At 40.3% G+C, this 20,110-nt stretch overlaps 1 long non-coding RNA gene across 1 annotated transcript; it reads left to right on the top strand.

Moving 5' to 3' along the window:
- Positions 1-16,250: 16,250 nt before the first annotated feature.
- Positions 16,251-19,528, top strand: LOC125782667 (uncharacterized). Its single transcript, XR_007425412.1, has 2 exons — positions 16,251-16,494; positions 18,959-19,528. It is a non-coding gene; the product is annotated as an uncharacterized LOC125782667 (long non-coding RNA).
- Positions 19,529-20,110: the final 582 nt, after the last annotated feature.

Here is a 20,110-nt window from a genome sequence, read left to right as displayed (position 1 = left end):
TCACCATACTAACCTTCGTCACCATTGTCGTCACCGCCACCATCGTCTTCGCCTCCTTACCCATCTTCGCTACACCAGTCTGTCCGTCCTCCCTGCCCATCCTCCATCATCCCAACGCCATTCCGTCTGTCCTCCCTGCCCATCCTCCATCCTCCCAACACCAGTCCGTCTGTCCTCCCTGCCTGTCCTCCCTGCCAATCCTCCATCCTCCCAATGCCAGTCCGTCTGTCCTCCCTGCCCATCCTCCCTACGCCAGTCCGTCTGTCCTCCCTGCCCATCCCCCATCATCCCAACGCCAGTCCGTCTGCCCTCCCTGCCCATCCTCCATCCTCCCAACGCCAGTCCGTCTGTCCTCCCTGCCCATCCCCCATCCTCTCAACGCCCGTCCGTCTGTCCTCCCTGCCCATCCTCCATCCTCCCAACGCCCGTCCGTCTGTCCTCCCTGCCCATCCTCCATCCTCCCAACGCCAGTCCGTCTGTCCTCCCTGCCCATCCCCCATCCTCCCAACGCCAGTCCGTCTGTCCTCCCTGCCCATCCTCCTAACATTGGTCCCGAGGCCCACCCTCCCCTTTTTCCCGTGCAACCCGTGTTTTCCGCCCGGCCCGCTGGCGGGCTGTGGCTCCGCCTCCTTGCAGTCTCGTAGGGCGTTGCTTGGGCACGGCCACCCATTTTCTCTCCCATTCCTCAGTCTGTCTTTCCTCCAACCTCATGGCAAAATTCTTTTTCCAGTTTGGAAAACATAATGTGGGATTTCACAAGGTTCAACACTTTTTTATAATATATGTAAATATGTAAATTATCTTCATTTGGTGGCTAAGAATGTTTTTTGAATTTTGGATGACATCTGTATTTTTCTTTTCTGTATTTTTATTTTTTCCTATAAACTCAGAACTATGCAATATTGAAAACTGGTTCAAAGCTAACAAATCATAACTCAACACTCAACAAGAAAAGTTCATACATAATATTCATTCCAAAACACATGAAGAATTGAGACACATTTTCAGCAGTGCACATATCAAATCAGAATCTAACTCAGGTCTACTGTACAAAATGTCTTGGAATTATAATAGATGTCAAATTGTGTTTGAGAGAGCATGTAACTACAATTACTAACAAAATAGCAAAAAATATTGGTGTCAAATCCGCGTATCATTCGTTCATTTGATATTCAATTGAGAATCAAAATTGGAAAATCAAAAAAGCAATTCATTATTTGTTTTTTTGTTTTTGAGTATAAAACCAAAAAAAAACACAAACCAGCTTGTATTTTCTGTTTTTCATTTGATGATACAAACAAAAATGGGAACATTTAAAAAACGCATTCGGAGCCAAACTTGGTTTTGATTTTTAAACTTGACCAATTTTTGTACCCCGGACGTTACTGCAACTGGAGCTTGCAGGTTTTGGATGGAGTTCTACAGATAGGCAGTAGTCTTTCTGGTGTTAAATTGTGTGTATTTAGCTGTAAAACTAGTTTTTGTGTCCTTTTTTAGTCTCTACAAGAAAAGTGCGCTGGGCACACGGCTACAATAAAGACGGTTTAGACACTCACTCTAGTGTAGATTTTCTAAGTGCAAAGGTGTGACCACTGTGATTTTTTTTGTTGTTGTTATATCGTCTTCTTTCACTGCAATACGTTTACTTCCCCTAAAAAAGATGAAACTCTCCATTCTCAACTCCATCCAAAACCTGCGAGCTCCAGTTGAAGTAACTTATAGGAAATGATAGGAAATAATAGGAAATTAGAACAGTGTAAAAATGTTGACGATATTATTGTGCATGATGCGATATGGCACACCCCTAAGTTGCACCATACCTGTCAGGATGTGGTGTTTGGTCATAGTGTGGATCATCCGTGTCATGCTCCAGCCTGGCTATACTGTCAGTGTCTGAGCTTGGGATAAACTACCGAATAACTGTATCTTCCCGCACTAAAGGTTTTAGAGACTCATCTCTCTTCCATCATTACTGACAACGGAACGACTGGTAGTGTGAGAAAGACCAGATGACCATATGTCTCGTCACTGACTGCTTTAGACATATACAACATTTTGCCACTGTGAGCCGCATAAATATACAACAATTTCAGTTAAAGATGAGACTGAGATCATGATGTACAACACCTGAGACTGTATAAAATTATTTCCCAAATGCTCTGTTTTACCAGTTGAACAATCACATGTCTTAATACTTTGTATTAAACCAGCACTGAACAGTGTGATCATTTATCTTAAAAACGTACCTTCCCTCTCTTTATTAACATCTGTTTCCATCATTTCTTCTCCTCTCACTGTTTTTATATATTGAGTAATATTTGTTGAGAATAATTGCATTGAAAAACAAGCAATCAGTAAGTCGATAAGCTTCTAATGGTTTTTGGAGATCAAAGATACATGAAATATACTGAGTTGGAAACGCTTGGATTTTGGATTTCATGCAGTTGATTATGTTCATTAACATTTAAAAAGGAGTGCAGGTCTCACAACAAAATTAGTTACTGAGTCTGATGATCTAATCTCCCGTGCAGTCTTCCACAGCAGAGCATTATCTCTGATTTATAAACCTGATAATGTATGATAAATGCAGTTACTTCAGATATGTGTTTAGTTAATGTGTTTATTTATTTCTCTCTCTCTGTATACACTCATTATGCATCTTATCAGCTCCACTGATCATATAGGACACTCTGTAGTTGTAGAATAATAATTACAGACTGTAGTTCTGTATCTGTTTCTCTGTTTACTTTATTATTCTCCTCCTTTAACCCTGTTTTTCAATACTCACAACCCCACAGGAGAGAAAATCACCACAGAGCAGCTGTTATTATTATTCGGGTGGTGGATTGTTATTTTCAGCACTGCAGTGATTAGCACTGATTAGCATGGTGGTGGTGGTGCATGAGGTGTTGAGTGTGTTGTTGTGCTGGTATGAGTGCAGTTTTTCACTCAATTTTATGAGGAAATCACCTGGTATGGCTTTCAGTTAACAGCTGTTACTTGTGATGTAATCTGACTACTGATTACCTTTTTAAAAAGTAACATATTTATTTTATGAATTACTTGATTACTTGATTACTGTCTCAACATAACAGTTTTGTCCAAACTCACTTTATTGGAAAGCTTTGCTCCACCTTTGGGACTTGTTCTGTAAGTGTGTCGCCAAACTTGATATTGTCATCTTTAGCTGATACAAACTCAAAATACTGGCTGTATTTTCAGCTCAAAATTGCCCCTCCCTGCCCTCCCTCCAGTGTTCGAGTTGCTGTGTGGTGTTACATGTGTCATGTTGCAAGAAGAAAGTAAAAATATACTGTAGCTAATCTTCAGTAATGTTCTGTTTTTACGAAGTTATGTATTACTAACATATTATGGCAAAAAATAAGAAATGAAGTATATTCAAGTGTTGTCACAGCAAAAACCATCAAAAACTTCATAATGAAACTCCCATCAGGACTGCCCCTGGAAAGGAAGAGCAAGAGTTCCTCTGTTGCACTGGATAACTTCATCAGAGTCACCAGCCTGAGAAACCACAAGTTAAAAAGCACCCCAGATTATAAGCCTCCCAAATGCGTTAAAGAGTATTTTGGTTTGTTTAACACTTTTAAGTTACTACATGATTCATTATGTGTTTCTTCATAGTCTGGATTACTTCAGTATTAATTTACAATGAAGAGAATAAATATCAAAACACTAAATGAGAAGGTGAGTCCAAACTTCTGTACTGTATATATGTTGTTTTATAGGTAGGACTTAGCAAAAATGCTTTTTTTTCTTCTTTAATGCAAGAAAATAAACTTTGTATAGGTAAATTGAGTCAATTGTCCCTAAATGATTCTAAAATTCTTTAACATAAAGTATACAGATTTATTCTAATCTCCTCAGTGTTGTTGGTTCCTGTTCTTTATGATGTCTGCAGTGTGTTTAATCCTCCTAATCGCACTCTTCCTCTCATTCCTCTGTGGCTTAGGTCATTTTTCTTTACTGATGTTCCATGCTTTCATTTTACACAGCAAACTGCTGATCACTGCCAAAAACCAGCCGCTCTGAGATCTCAGCTACAGAACTGCAAATACCAGCAGGTACCATATCTTCCCTTCAACGCTAATTACCAAACCGCTAAGGGCCCTCCAGGGACAGCCTCGTCTCACCTTCAAACAACTGCCGGGGCCACGCTGCTCCACTGACTGCTGACCTGGAACATAAAGGAATTCCTGATAAGAAAAAATATAAAAATGATAATAAAAAGATGATGAACACACTGAGGTGCAAAAGTATAAGTGCAGCAAATGAAGCTTGTCTTATACACTGTTAAAGATAACATCACTACTTATTTCATAATCTCCTAATGATTTAGAAAATTTTAGCAAAGTTGTAATTAAATATGAAAGAGTTTACTGATATGAGAATCAACTCTTGTATTTTGTCTAGTAGCAAGTATTGATGGAATAATTATGTAGTAATTTGTGCCCATTGTAGTATTTAACAAACATAAAACAGCAGTGAAAGGGTTAACTTACTGTTACAGTGACACTGGCATGGTTTTACATGATTTTTACACTGCGTGGGGAAATGACTACACACTGATGGGAAGTAAAGATACAACCAGTATTTTGCTAGTATTGACCCACGCCCTTGATTGGGCAGAGAAGAAGAAAGAGGGGGAGCGAACTCAGAGTATTTGGGATGGAGTTCGGGGCAGCTTCGCTGTAAAGCGTGAAGCCGAAGCCCCCCCTCTCATGAAGAGAAACATGAGAAGAGAATAAAATTAAAGAAGGAGGAAGATGGGGAGGAGGTGGGTGCGAGGTTTGTTCAATGAGTAGGTAGAGAGGAAGTGACTGTTTAAATAGGGATGGAAGTGGGAGGAGTGAGGGCGTGGCTCACTCCCAAAACTTAGTTATGACACATAACTCCACTTTGCTAGTATTGACCCACGCCCTTGATTGGGCAGAGAAGAAGAAAGAGGGGGAGCGAACTCAGAGTATTTGGGATGGAGTTCGGGGCAGCTTCGCTGTAAAGCGTGAAGCCGAAGCCCCAAAAATTAAATCAGAACTTTCGACCACTGCTAGGATTTAAGAAGCAACTGAGTGTTGGAAGTCCGACCTTGTAGTCTTTGAGAAAGCCAGAGGATGAACCGATGCAAGGGGAAGGCAGTGTGGAAGTCAAAGGAAAGAAAGGTAGGGAATAATTAAGTAAGGTATTTGAAGGTGCTGCCAGCCTATTCGAGTATAAGAATGAATGAGGTCCTTGGTGGCAGAAATCGGTTGAAGTGGAAAGGTAGTGTTGAGCGACTTAATGGAATGATGCACGTGTTGTACATGTAGTTTAAAGGCCCCAAAAGCAGCCACCGACCCGCATGCGCAGCAGGAGCGACCCGGTAAGGTAGAAGGGGTGCTCCTGATGGTCCAACAGAAGTGAGGGGGGGGGGGGGGCGATGGAGTGGGAAGATGGTGTGGGAAGACGGGGCGATGGAGTGGGAAGACTGAGTGGGAAGACGGGGCGATGGAGTGGGAAGACGGTGTGGGAAGACGGGGCGATGGAGTGGGAAGACTGGGCAAGGTAGTGGGAAGATGGAGAGGGAAGACGGAGCGGGAAGACGGGGCGATGGAGTGGGAAGACAGGGTGGGAAGACGGGGTGGGAAGATGGCAGCAACAGGAGATAAACAAAAGAGAGTAGGGAGGACAGACAGAATGAGGACAGTTGGAATGGCGGTGGGAAGATGGAGGATGGGAAGGGAGGACAGATGGACTGGTGTTGGGATGATGGAGGATGGGCAGGGAGGACAGATGAAATGGCGTTGGGATGATGGAGGATGGGCAGGGAGGACAGACCGACTGGTGTTGGGATGATGGAGGATGGGCAGGGAGGACAGATGGACTGGTGTTGGGATGATGGAGGATGGGCAGGGAGGACAGACCGACTGGTGTAGCGAAGATGGGTAAGGAGGCGAAGACGAGGGTGGCGGTGACAAAGGTTAGTACGGTGAGGGTGATTGTTACAACGGCAACGAAAGATTGGAATGAAGAGGGCGAGATTACGTCCCAGATGGTGGCGATTATGCGGGCGGTGAAGGTGCAAGCTATGAAGTTGCGGCGATGATGGCGATGACAGGCAGAGATGGTGGCAATGATGCCGATGGTGGTGAAGATGGCCAAAGTGAGGGCAAGATGATGCCCAAGACGATGGCGGCGAAGGCAAAGAAAATGAAGACGAAGGCGGGAAGATTGCAGCGATGATGATGGCGATGACAGACAGAGATGGAGACAATGAGGTTGGCCCTGAAAACTGAGGCAGAGGTGATGAAGGTGATGCGGGCAGAGATGGTGGCGATGTTGACCATGGTGATGAAGATGGCCATGCGAGGGCAAGGTGATGCCCAAGACGATGGCGATGAAGATGAAGACGAAGGCGAGAAGATCGCAGCGATGATGATGTCGATGACAGACAGAGACGACGACAATGAGGATGGCCATGACAACTGTGGCAGAGATGATTAAGGTGATGCAGGCAGAGACGGTGGCGATGGTGACCATGGTGGTGAAGATGGCCACAGTGAGGGCAAGGTGATGCCCACGACGATGGCGATGAAGATGAAGACGAAGGCGAGAAGATCGCAGTGATGATGATGTCGATGACAGACAGACGACGACAATGAGGATGGCCATGACAACTGTGGCAGAGATGATGAAGGTGATGCAGGCAGAGATGGTGGCGATGGTGATCACGGTGGCCAAAGCGAGGGCAAGGTGACGCCCAAGACGATGGCGATGAAGAAGACGAAGGCGAGAAGATCGCAGTGATGATGATGTCGATGACAGACAGACGACGACAATGAGGATGGCCATGACAACTGTGGCAGAGATGATGAAGGTGATGCAGGCAGAGATGGTGGCGATGGTGACCATGGTGGCCAAAGCGAGGGCAAGGTGACGCCCAAGACGATGGCGATGAAGATGAGGAAGATGGAGATGAAGGCGAGAAGATCGCAGCGATGATGGCGATGACAGAGACAAAGACAATGAGGACGGCCATGACAACAGTGGCAGAGATGAAGGCGATGCAGGAAGAGATGGGGGCGATGATGATGACCATGGTGGCGAAGATGGCCATAGCGAGGGCAAGGTGATGCCCAAGACGATGGCAATGAAGACGAGGAAGATGAAGACGTAGGTGAGAAGATCGCGCTGATGGGATGTAGGCAGAGAGTGCGGCAATGATGAGGATGAAGATGGCTACTACAATGACAATGATAGCCACGACGAAAACTATGGCAGCGACGATGAAGGCGATGCAGACAAAGGAGGCGGAGACGATTAAGGTGAAAATGGCCACGATGAGGATGAGATGATGCTCAGCATGGCGTTGATGAGAGCGAAGAAGGTGAAAGCAACGAATATGCAGGCCAGAAGATGGCGGTAACAGAGATGAAGGCGGTGATGTAGGCAGAGACAATGGCAATGGTGATGAAGACTATGGCGGAGATGAAGGCGATGCAGGCGGAGATGGTGGTGATGACGATGACGATAAAGAGGGCAATGACGAGAGCGAGATCACGCTCAAGACCATGGCGATGACGAAAGCAATGATGCAGGCGAAGCAGGTGAAAGTGATGAAGATGCCGGCGAGAAGATTGTGGCGATGATGGTGATGTGGGCAAAGATGGAGGTGATGACGACGATGGTGAAGATGGCCATGCGATGGTGATGATGGAGGTGAGTATGATGAGGGTGCCAAGGATCGTGGTGACGACAATGGCACAAGACAATAGACAGAGCAGCGATGGTGGCAGAGATATGGAGGCAAAGACTGCAAGGGTGAAGATGCCGATGGCAAAGATGAATACGATGGTAAGATAAGTATAATGATGGCGAAAATGATCGCGATCATGGTGAGGAGGGTTATGAATGAAGCAGGGAGCATATGCGACCCACGCACTCTGTCCAGCTCAAAGGATAGACACCACGGTGGATAATTGTCTTAAATTCCGAAACGAGGTCAGCATTCGGAGGAACGCCAGTTCCGGGCCGCCAGCAAGCCGGCCCACGGCAGGGATATCACAGGCAGCTGGGGGTCTCCCGACATGCAGCCGTCTACACTGAAATCAGCAGCACGTGACCAGCAGGCGGCGCCAAATCAGCAGCAGTAATATCACAGTGGCCATGCTCGAGTACCGCCCAGTGAGGCTGCAGGGAGGCGGAGCCACACCAAGCCAGCGGGTCAGGCGGAAAAAGCATGCTGGAAGGGGAAACAGGAAAGGGCGGGCCACGGGAGCGGCGCGGGCGCCGGTAGAGGCAGAGAGAGAAAGAAGATGCTGAGAGAGAGAGAGAGAGGGAGGGAGAGAGAGAGAGAGAGAGAGAGAGGGGCGCTGAACTCATACGCAGAAATACCGCTGATCCATGGATGAGAAGGCACGCCGACAGAGAGAGAGAGAGAGAGAGGAGGCGTGGCTACGCTCTAGAACGGCCCAGTGAGGCTGTAGGAAGGCGGAGCCACACCCAGCCAGCGGGTCGGGCGGAAAAGAAACACGGGCCGGAAGGGAAAAAAGGAAGAGCGGGCCGCGGTAGCGGCACCGGCGTGGGCACCGGTAGCGAGCGAGCGAGCGAGCGAGCGAGAGAGAGAGGGGCGCTGAACACATCTGCAGAAAAACCGCTGATCCACGGATAAGGAGGCACGCCGACAGAGAGAGAGAGAGGAGGCGTGGCTACGCTCAAGAACGGCCCAGTGAGGCTGCAGGAAGGCGGAGCCATACCCGGCCAGCGGGTTGGGTGGAAAAGAAACGCAGGTCGGAGCGGGCCGCGGTAGCGGCAGAGAGAGAAAGTGAGAGAAAGAGAAGGGCGAGAGAGAGAGAGAGGAGGCGCGTCCACGCTCGAAGCTCGATTATCGCCCAGAGAGGCAGTAGTAGGAGGAAATGCAAAACAGACGGCTCCAAGCAGTGCAGCGAGCCGCCGGAGGGGCGCGTGCAGCGCCGAAAAGGGTTGAAGAGGACTCCGGCGAAGACGCGAGGAAGCCCTGTGAGTGTAGCAGGAGTGGTTCAGCGGAAGCGCTGAGAGAGAGAGAGAGAGAGAGAGAGAGACCGCCGCGGATGACAGGGTCGCGGGGAGGCCTCGTGAAGGAAGCAGCAGCGGCGAAGAGAGAGGGAGAGAGACCGCCGAGGACGCGGAGATCGCGTGGAGGCCCCGCAGTGGCAGCAGGAGAGGATAAACAGCGGCAGCGTCGCTGGAGAGATGGCGGAAAGAGAGAGAACGCGGAGAACGCGTGGAGGCCCCGCAGGGGCAGGAGGAAGGGTTTAGCAGCTGCGGCAAGAGAGACCGCTCAAGGGCCGAGGAGACCATACGGGAGCTGCCAGACCAGGTAGAGGAGATGATAGCCACAGCAGCCGAGACAAGATAAAACCACTACCAGGGAAGGCAGCCTGGAGCAGAGGCAGTGGAGGAGTCAGGGTGGACGGGAGCAGCTGGTCGCAGGAGACAGACAGGTGCAGAACCATCGTGTACCAGGTAAGGAGCGGTCGGCAACACCACATGCGAGGTTTGTTCAATGAGTAGGTAGAGAGGAAGTGACTGTTTAAATAGGGATGGAAGTGGGAGGAGTGAGGGCGTGGCTCACTCCCAAAACTTAGTTATGACACATAACTCCACGTACATACAGTAGATGGTCCCAGGAGCCAATGGGAGAGGTGTTTTCCTTATCTAAGCAGAACCGACAAAATAATAATTATCATTTACCTTAATTCAAAATATGCTAGAAAGCTGATCTTACACAAACAAAGAGTATGTAGTAAAAGTTTTAGTGTGTTTGAATTTATACGCTTAAAGGGGCACTAAACCCCCTGATCTGATTTTTAGGTTTCCTTCTCAGCTTAAATTTGAAAAAGAAAAAAAAAATGGGAGGGGTAGTTTGGAAGAGGGCACTGGGTGATGTATGGGTTTAGAGGCAGGGCAGGAGGGAGAGCTGATTGGCTGAGCTGCAGCAGCAGCAGTGTGTCTCTGAAAGTGGTGAGACCCAGATGTTTGGACGCCAAGTACACGGATACATCATCCACGTCTATAGCACAGTTGAACCTGAGAGGGCACTGCAGAGGCGCAAATTACAACAACAAAAGCGTTTTTTAAAGGTTCCGAAATTTTAAGTAGGAATGGTTTGTTTTATTTCAGCTTTTAATAAAAAATATGGTTTAAGGTTTAGTGGCTCTTAGCAATCATAAATGTCTGTAGTATGTTAATATTTTTTAAATGTAGTTCAGTTACTTTTTGTCAGGGTGTCAGTTTACTCTAAGTATTCACTTTAAGCAGTCTGGTTTACAAACACACTAATCACTTCTGATTGGTTTAATTTGTAATGGTAATCTGTGGAGCAAAGGGAGGGGCATATCCTGGAAAATGTATTTGTGCCTAAAGCATTAAAAAGGAGCCTGTAGGCTAAGAGACATTTTGGATTTTCTATTACTGTGAACGGTAAAATGAGCAGAAGATGAATTGATCTCCAAAAGGCATGAAGTTAAAGATGGAACATTATTTTCAACATTTTAAACAAGACTGATGAATCTGTAGAGTGAAAAGGGGAAGAAATGCCCCAAGAGAATTAAACCCTCAACTTTCTTCAATGTTTCTTATTTCTCTCACTTAGCTCATTACAGCTACGGCTTGTTCCCAATCATTACTAATAAACTCAAGTAGCCAGGCGCACCAGCTCAGCATATGTATGATTATTTTCTACACTATCATAAAAAAGGTAGTGTACAGGTATATTTATGTTCACATAAATACAAACAGTGCAAAGGTTTCCTCTGCGGTACAACAGGATTTCTTTTTGTGGGTTTCATTTGTTATCAAGAGCAAATTACGATTAGCTAGTGAGTATATAGTTATCTTGTGTTTTTATTAATTAATACAGGATAAAATAGCCATGCTTCTCATTACACAGAAACAAATATCCAAATAGTGACTGCACTGCAGTTCCCAACCAGTAAAGAAAATGGTAACTTCTTCTTATAGCTTTATTCAGGGGCTGTATTTATTTAGTGTGTCTGAGCTGTTTAGTTTAGGTAATATTTATTGAACTCCACCCAAATAAAGTAAGTGTTATTTTTATTGTTTGGAATATAAAGTACACAATATTTAGTAATATTTAAATGTTTTCCTGAAGTGTGTTTTTCTGCTGAATATTAGGCAACAGTGTGGAAATTACCCATTCAGTTACTGAATTATGTTGTGCAAATGTTACACAATACACGATTAACTTGTATTTTATATTTTTAACCACATGACATGTTTTTTTTTAATGTGTAAGTACACTGTAAAAATAAAAAAGCTGAGAAAACTCAAAATATTAAGGCAACTTACTGCACTAGATTTTTGAGTTTTGAAGAAAACCACATGAAGTTGTGCCAACCAGAAATCTTTAGCTCAGATCATTCATATTTCACATGCATTGAAACTTCAAATATAAAATCTCACCAAATTCAAAATGTAATTTGTGTCTTTAGTTGGCCTGATTTAAGTTCTACAAAATGTGTTTTGCAAGTTTTGCTGACTATCCTTTAGGACCAACTAAAAAGATAAGTTGCACCAATAAAATGTTGCAGTATATTGCACTATATTTTGTTAATTTAACATAGCAACTGGGTATCTAGAACTTTAACTGGATTTTATGATTATTACATAACCACCTTGTTGTCAAGCATATAAAACAATTGCAATTAACGGAAATTCAAGCAAATGGCCTCAGCAACACAAAATATAGTAACTTGCTCTTACAGCCTTCAACACAAAGGCCAGGCAGTTACTATCATATAACACAAATGCTAATTCCAAGAGAAGGCAGCTTGTGGAAAATGCTTACACACTGATGGTGAGTGAGAAGTGGAAGGACACGCCCAATATGCAAATAGCGTGATTAACATCAAGTGAAAACCCCTGCAGAATTGCTCCGTAGACCCCAATAAAAAAAAGTGTCAAACTGAGCATGTGCAGTAGTGCAGAGTGGTTGGTTTGGCCTTGACTAGGGTTCAACTACACTTAGTACATTTTGACAATACAGATTATTTAACAAGAAACTTAATAAAGTACGTTGGGGTGACTAGTTTGCAATATTTTAGGGTGCAATTCAGTATTTCTCATTCAGCTGACTTAAAAATCACAATAAGCAGAACATTTTTAAGTTTTATTTTTTACAGTGATATAGTTGTGTCACAAAAAGTTTAATTATGCAAACCCATTCATTCTGCAATAATAATAATAATAATAATAATAATAATAATAATAATAATAATAATAACATATTATAACAGTTTGGAGGAAAATTAAGGGTAGATCAAAGTAGCAGATGGCTCTATATGTAGCTCGCTTGATTAGCGCCATTGCTAACCGGACCAGAGATCACAAACGCACCCACACAGACAAGTTAATCATTCCCATAATTAACATGATCTCTGAATGAAACCCAAAGCTAGACTAAGCTAGACAAGGCGAGGCAAGGCAGGGTGGATGGGTGAAAATTAAGCACTCTGATTGGCTCAAAGCACTTTGCACACCCAATTTTGAACATGACCCCAAGGCTGCATCTTAAGATTAATGTTCCCCTGGTCACAGCAGGTATTATTTTGGTGGTGGGTCTGAGCTCTGCAGTGACACTGGCATGGTTTTTGCAAAAATGAGGTTGATCTAAAAATAATTTGTGTGTTTATAAATGTTTATAAATGTATATGATGAACTACACACTGCTATGGAATTTTTTTTATGTCAGCAGTAGTCAATTCTAGTAGAATTACAACTCTTACTCTTATTTAACTTACAATAGAAACAGGTAAAAATTGGAAATGTAGCAAAACTCAAGACTTGTGTATTTTAGGATCTTTAAGAAAAAATAACCAAATGTGTTTTGTTGGTTATACAATGCAATAATGTTGCTCTATATTTTTAAGTAAAATTAGCATCATATAATATATAATAATTATAATAATTATATAATAATCATTTTTTGGCAGGTAGTGCAGGTATATTCTTTGGAACACACCCAGGCCTGCAGCTTTACACCCTCGGTACAGTAACAGCTCTATAAGCTACTTCCTGTTCCTGTCGGGATGTGATAATACTTCATTACGGGAGCGTCCCGCTGTGAGGGGACTGCTGCTCGCTCCTCTCCATTACTTAAATAGGTCATGTACCTCTGAGAGACGCGCTCTGTGGGTGTCCTCCGATGATGCAGACATTATCTCTTTAACGGCTTAGGCAGAAATGGATGATGTGTACAAAGGATGCTTATTATGGGCTGTGCTTTCAGAAGGGTCCACTTGTAGTAATGCTTCACATCACATCTTTCTTTTTCACGCTGCTCGCTTAGAACATCCAGCGCCGCAGAACCCATTACCAACTCTTTACTTACTTATTTATTTATTATAGTACTATTCTTTAAAACGCTCTATAATCTCGTATATGTATTAATGAAATATAAGGTTTGCTTTAGTCATGTACACTCTAATCAGTGTGTGGTAGAGGTTCTGCAGTGTCATGCATGGGGGCAGACAGCTAACCAATCCAGTGAGAGCAAAAGCAAGACAACATATACATACATACAGAAAATTCCCCAAAAGTCATTTATCATTACAAATGTTTAATTTAATGTCTCGATTTATTAAAAAAATAGTATTAAATAATTAATTGAGACATTATTTAACTATTTAAGAATGTTTATTGCCAATATAACATGTTGTGTTACTAAAATGGGGTTTGGATGTGTTGATTCAACTATACCAAATCCATTTTTAAGCAGTTGTACATACAGCAAAAGTACATATAAAAATGTATATACTTTTTATGTCTAATTGTCTTTCATTTTTCACCAAATTTAACTAGGCCAATTAACTCACTGATTCAGCTGCTTGTCAGCTTTTAGTCAGCTGTATATCCCCCATCACTAGTGATGCCACAACACAAGGAGGGTGAAGACTAGCACATGCCTCCTCCTGAAATCAGCCACCGCCTCTTTTCAAGCTGCTGCTGATGCAGCATTACCGAGTAGCACCAAAGCGCACTCAGAGGAAAGCGCATTGACTCGGTTCTGATACATCAGCTCACAGACGCCTTGTCCTGATCAACATCACCCTTTGGAGTGATGAGGGGAAAGAGTACTATCTACTCTACCCACCCAGAGAGAGCAAGGGCAATTGTGCTCTTTCAGGACTCTGGCAGCTGATGGCAAGCTGCAAGACTGGGATTCATACCAACAACCTCTCGACAGTGGCAGTGCTTTAAACTGCTGGACCACTCGAAACCCCAATGTATTATTATTATTTTTTAATTGCCTTAATAAAAAAACCCTTAAAACTTTTTTATTACTAAACCACGTTTAAAGAGAATAATATTTTAGCTATTAAGTATGAGTATACATTACATATACTATTAAGACTATTAGATACTATAAATATTTGAAAAAAAAAATCTGAGAACTATTTGGTGTTATATCACAGAAATATAAATTTTATTTATTTATGTTTTTATCTATCTAATGTTGAGATCAGTAGGTGTTTGAAGAAAAAAAAAAGCTTCTTAAAGGTAAACACTGGGTGTTTTTAATCCAGTCTCCATCTGCTTGTGTTTATGTACCGACTCTTTGCAATGATACTTCTTTTTGGGAAAATGACCTCTACAAAGACCAGGAGAACATGACTGCTGAGCACTTTTTTTTTGAGAAAACCGTAATTATTCTTAATATTATTCTCATGCTCACAAGTATTTTTTTGTTTAAATTGCTAAGAAATGTTAAATAAATGTCTTAACTGTTTAGTATATGTAATATTTACTCAAAATATGGGAAAGACTCAACCCAAATAAATTGCATAAAGTGCATTTTGCTTATTTCTGTTCAGAACATAAAGTACATATTATTTAATAATATTTAAAGGCTTTCCTGCAGTATGTTTTACTGCTGAAAATTATGTAACAGTGTGGATTTTAATCAAATTTCGGTAACACTTTATTTTAAGGAACACAAATTAGGCTCTTATTAATGTCTTATTATTTGCTTAACAAAGCCAAAATTAGACTTTTATAAATGATTTATTCACTACTTATTTGGCTTCATTCTGTGTAAGTGTTATTGGTGCTTAATTAGTGGTCTGTTATGTAGAAATGATTAATAATGGCTGTATTAGTTCTTAATTAGTTCAGAATAAACGGCTTGTACTCTTGGGAATAATTTGATATATCTTAATAATTCTATATATTTAGGAATAATTTAGAATATTTGGGAATAATTTGATATATTTGGAACAATTTAGTATATTTAGGAATTATTTGGTATATTTGTTTACTTTCTGGTGCTATGTAACTAATATCCCTTATGAAACATAATAAATGGCAATATATTGGAAAATATAGTGCAATATATTAAATAATAAGTTTTCATATATGGAAAAAAGGACATATATTGTTTAATATATGACAATTTATGCATGGACCATTTATGTCTATTTATTGGTAAATATAAAAACATACCACAATAAAGACAAAATCTCTAAACTGCTAAACTGCAATATTTTTTTTGACCAAATGCTTTTTTTGTATTTATTAGTGTCTTTCTTAGTTAAGCATTTCACAAAAGAGACAAAAGCGTACCATGGTTTAAAATACATACTGAATGTGCCAATAAAGGTCCACAGTTACAGACCCAATAAACAAAATACATTTACATTTACATCATCTACAATTACTTAAATAAAGCGGTCATATTCATGTTTGCATATTAAATTTTTTTATGTAACAAAGATTGACAAGTTATTACATTTTTTTTTTGCCCAAATGCTACATACATTACACAGACCTAGCCCAAAATCTTATATTTAGGTGTAGTACACTTATACAGTCTATTAATTTTACTTTGTGATTTATCATTAATTTTGTGTATAAGGGCATACAAATATTATTATATTATATTAGATTAGATTTTTATTATATTGCTAATAATGTATTACATTTTTAAAATCATTTTAAATAATTGCAAGAAAAAAAAGCATTAGCTATGGTCAGTGTGAGTGAATCACCACATACAACAGTTCCTGTAAATGTGCTGTGTCTCAGTTGTAACCTGCTGAAAATACCCTCCCTCTCCTTAAATCATAATTGTTACATTTTCAGTTTGAAGATTGAGCAAAAATGTACCAGTGGTTTTCAGACAAAGCCAAATTTGGCAGGATAACCGCGAACCTGGCAACGGGAAAAGCGTTCTGTGATTGGACTGCAAGAGCAGAAGCTTTAGACAAACAAGTATCAGCAGTTACAGCGCGATAGGGCGGGACTATGCTTTGGATGATGTTCGGAGAAAAGACGCAAAAATTGGCTCTCAGATTGAATGAACTGAATGAATATACAGGTTATGGTTTGCCCTCGTTTCTTGGACGGAGGGACCAATGCAGTGAGCACTGTGTCAACCAGCTGGATAACTGACTCTGACCCAACAGAAACATCATCGCAGTCCTTCTAAAGTTATCTGGCAAGGTGAGTCCTTAATTTAAACAGTAGCTCATCATAACACAGTTTAAAGAATCCACATGCTGATAATAAGTTTTTTTAAGCAGTTTAACTAGCTACTTTATCTTTAGTTTAACTAGCCAACCTAGCTACCAGCTAACCTAGCTTTAAGTTAACTAGTTACCTTTGCTTTAATTTAACTAGCCAGCCTAGCTTTAATGTAACTAGCTAGCTTAGCTTTAAGTTAACTAGCTACCTTTGCTTTAATTTAACTAGCCAGCCTAGCTTTAATGTAACTAGCTAGATTAGCTTTATTTTAACTAACCAGCCTAGCTTTAATGTACCTAGCTAGCTTAGCTTTATTTTAACTAACCAGCCTAGCTTTAATGTAACTAGCTAGCTTAGCTTTATTTTAACTAACCAGCCTAACTTTAATTGAACTAGCTAGCTTAGCTTTATTTTAACTAGCTAAACTAACTTTAACTTAACTAGCTAACCTAGCTTTAATTTAACTAGCTAACCTAGCTTTAATTTAACTAGCTAACCTAACTTTAATTTAACTAGCTACCTTTGCTTTAATTTAACTAACGTAAGAGAACGGTATATCGTACACTTCAGTATTCCGTACAGTTGAGCATTTAAACAATAAAATACTTAATAATAAACTATTGTTATGTTTGAAATATAGTCTGGGGTCATTGTCAATCCTTCCTCTTTCCATTAAAACAGGTCAGTGACCATCCAGGTTGTGTTTTCTCTTGAAATTCCGGTAGGTAGGGAGGAACCGCCCGCGTCGCCGAAAACGGGTGGGTGGGGAAGGGTTAACAACGCTGAGGCTAGGGGGTGGGGAAAACTTTATCGACTAGTTCACGTTAGGTTTTACCCACTTTTAACATCGCATTTCACCCAAAATGCAACTTTAAACATCCAACTAACAGCATCTGTTGTAATATTTGATTGAGGAATTAATAATCATTGTTTATAACTTACTTTAAAAACGAGCTTACTCCAGCTCCACTTCATCTCTCATAGACAGCTGAGATTTTGTGCTGCAGCTTCAGCACAATTTTTTTTCAATTCATAGACAACTTATCAAATCCATTTGACAAACACTTTACTAAGCTTCTATGTCAGTCTTAGATCATATGTTAAAGGTGGTGAAGTTTTGCAAAATACAGCCACCAGGAGCGGAAATCTGAGGTGTACGGAACACCGTTGCCTGTTTGTTTGCAGGTGTACGGAATACTGATGCACACTGGTGACAGGACTGAGGTCAGTTTTTGGGGTTTTCTTTAAAACTATTGGTCCAAAAGTAACCAATCAAAATTTATTTTGGTTGCTAGGCAGATAGTCCATAGTTTAGCCAATCACTGCAGCCTATTTGAACTCGGGTATTTTCGTAATATCCACTCAAACGTGGAAAATACCGAAAATGTGTACGGAATACCGTTCTCTTACGTTAGCTAACCTAGCTTTAATTTAACTAGCTAAGCAAGCTTTAATTAAACTAGCTAACCAAGCTTTAATTTTACTAGCTAACCTAGCTTTAATTTAACTAGCTAACCTAACTTTAATTTAACTAGCTACCTTTGCTTTAATTTAACTAGCTAACCTAGTTTTAAGTTATAATTTATAGCTAGCTAACCTATCATTCATTTATAAGTTATAATTAGCTAACCTATCTTTAATTTATGTTATAACTAGTTAACCTATCTTTAATTTTGGATTTATTACTAGCTAACCTAGCTTTAACTTATACGTTATACCTAGCTAAACTAACTTTAATTTAACTAGCTAACCTAGCTTTAATTTAACTAGCTAACCAAGCTTTAATTTAACTATCTAGTCTAGCTTTAATTTAACTAGCTAACCTAACTTTAATTTAACTAGCTAACCTAGCTTTAATTTAACTAGCTAACCAAGCTTTAATTTAACTATCTAGTCTAGCTTTAATTTAACTAGCTAACCTAACTTTAATTTAACTAGCTAACCTAACTTTAATTTAACTAGCTAACCAAGCTTTAATTTAACTATCTAGTCTAGCTTTAATTTAACTAGCTAACCTAACTTTAATTTAACTAGCTAACATAACTTTAATTTAACTAGCTAACCTAACTTTAAGTTAATTAGCTACCTTTGCTTTAATTTAACTAGTTAACCTATCTTTAATTTTGGATTTATTACTAGCTAACCTAGCTTTAATTTATAAATTATAACTAGCTAACTTAGCTTTAAGTTAACTAGTTAGCTAGCTAAATTAGCTTTGAGATATGTTTTAATTAGCTAATCTAGCTATCTCACTTCATCCCATGAAATAGCTATGCTAATTTATTTTGTATTAAGGTTTTACCTTTAAATTAGGCTTGTTAGCGGTGGGTTCCAAATACTGAAACTTGTTTTTATCTAAGAGTATTCGGACCCACTTGTTACTAAGTAGCATTGTGTTGCTGGTGGTCATTGTTTATTTCTCATTTTCTTCCTTTGTTATAAGGTGAAACTGGGGAAGGAAGGCACCATCACTGTCTCAGCCCATTGTTGGAAGACTGCAAAAGCACAAGCTACAGCCAGTGGGACGGCACGAGTGCTACTGATGGAACTCTTTAATGTTGATGTTTTTCTGAACTTTAAGCATACCTTTATCTGTTTTTGTATTATACATATAGTAGTATATGGTAGTATATATTCTTGAATTTATAGTGAAGTGTATTGTTAAATATATAATAAAATAAATTGTGATGTGTGGTAATAGATGGTATGTGTATTATTGATAGTAATATATTAAAATATATTCTTGAATACATAGTGAAGTGTATTGTTCAAAATATAAAGTACAATATATAGTACACTGCAAAATATGTGGTAATAAATGGTACATAATAATTGATAAATCATGTTCATATGTTGCCATTGCTGTTACAGTTACCATTTTAGCTATATTGGTATCTGCACATTCGACCAGTCAGTCAGTCAATCTACATTTTAAATTTAACAGTTGAGAGTCTTAAACCAACAGAAAATAAAACTGCTTGAATTCAAAAGAGAATAAATGTGCTAAAATGTGTTTTCTGTTGTTTGATTAGGACAACTGCATTTTTGACATTCAACTTATGTAAATGGGAAGTCAAACACACAGTTCTTTTTAGTGTCTAATTAGTGATGAACAGAACCTCACTTTAGAATATGGTACACTTCTGGGTGTATAAGTGACTTATTAAGCACTTATTAGCTAAATTGTGATGGAAATTGACTTATTAAATGTTTATTTTGCGTTTTTAGTGTGTAATTAGTGATGAACAGAACCTTACTTTAGAATATGGTACACTTCTTGGTCTATTAGTGACTTATTAAACCCTTATTAAGTACATCGTGAGGGGGATTGATTGATAAAATATTTATTCAGTTCTTTTTAGTGTGTAATTAGTGATGAACAAAACCTCACTTTAGAATATGGTACACTTCTTGCTCTATAAGTGACTAATTAAACCCTTATTAAGTACATCGTGAGGGGGATTGGTTGATGAAATATTTAGTCAGTTCTTTTTAGGGTGTAATTAGTGATGAACAGAACCTCACTTTAGAATATGGTACACTTCTTGGTCTATTAGTGACTTATTAAACCCTGATTAACTCAGTAAACTCCAAC

This window comes from Astyanax mexicanus, chromosome 18 (genome assembly GCF_023375975.1).
Source record: "Astyanax mexicanus isolate ESR-SI-001 chromosome 18, AstMex3_surface, whole genome shotgun sequence".
In the NCBI taxonomy this organism is placed as follows: domain Eukaryota; kingdom Metazoa; phylum Chordata; class Actinopteri; order Characiformes; family Acestrorhamphidae; genus Astyanax; species Astyanax mexicanus.
This window is presented reverse-complemented; position numbering and strand designations above follow the sequence as displayed.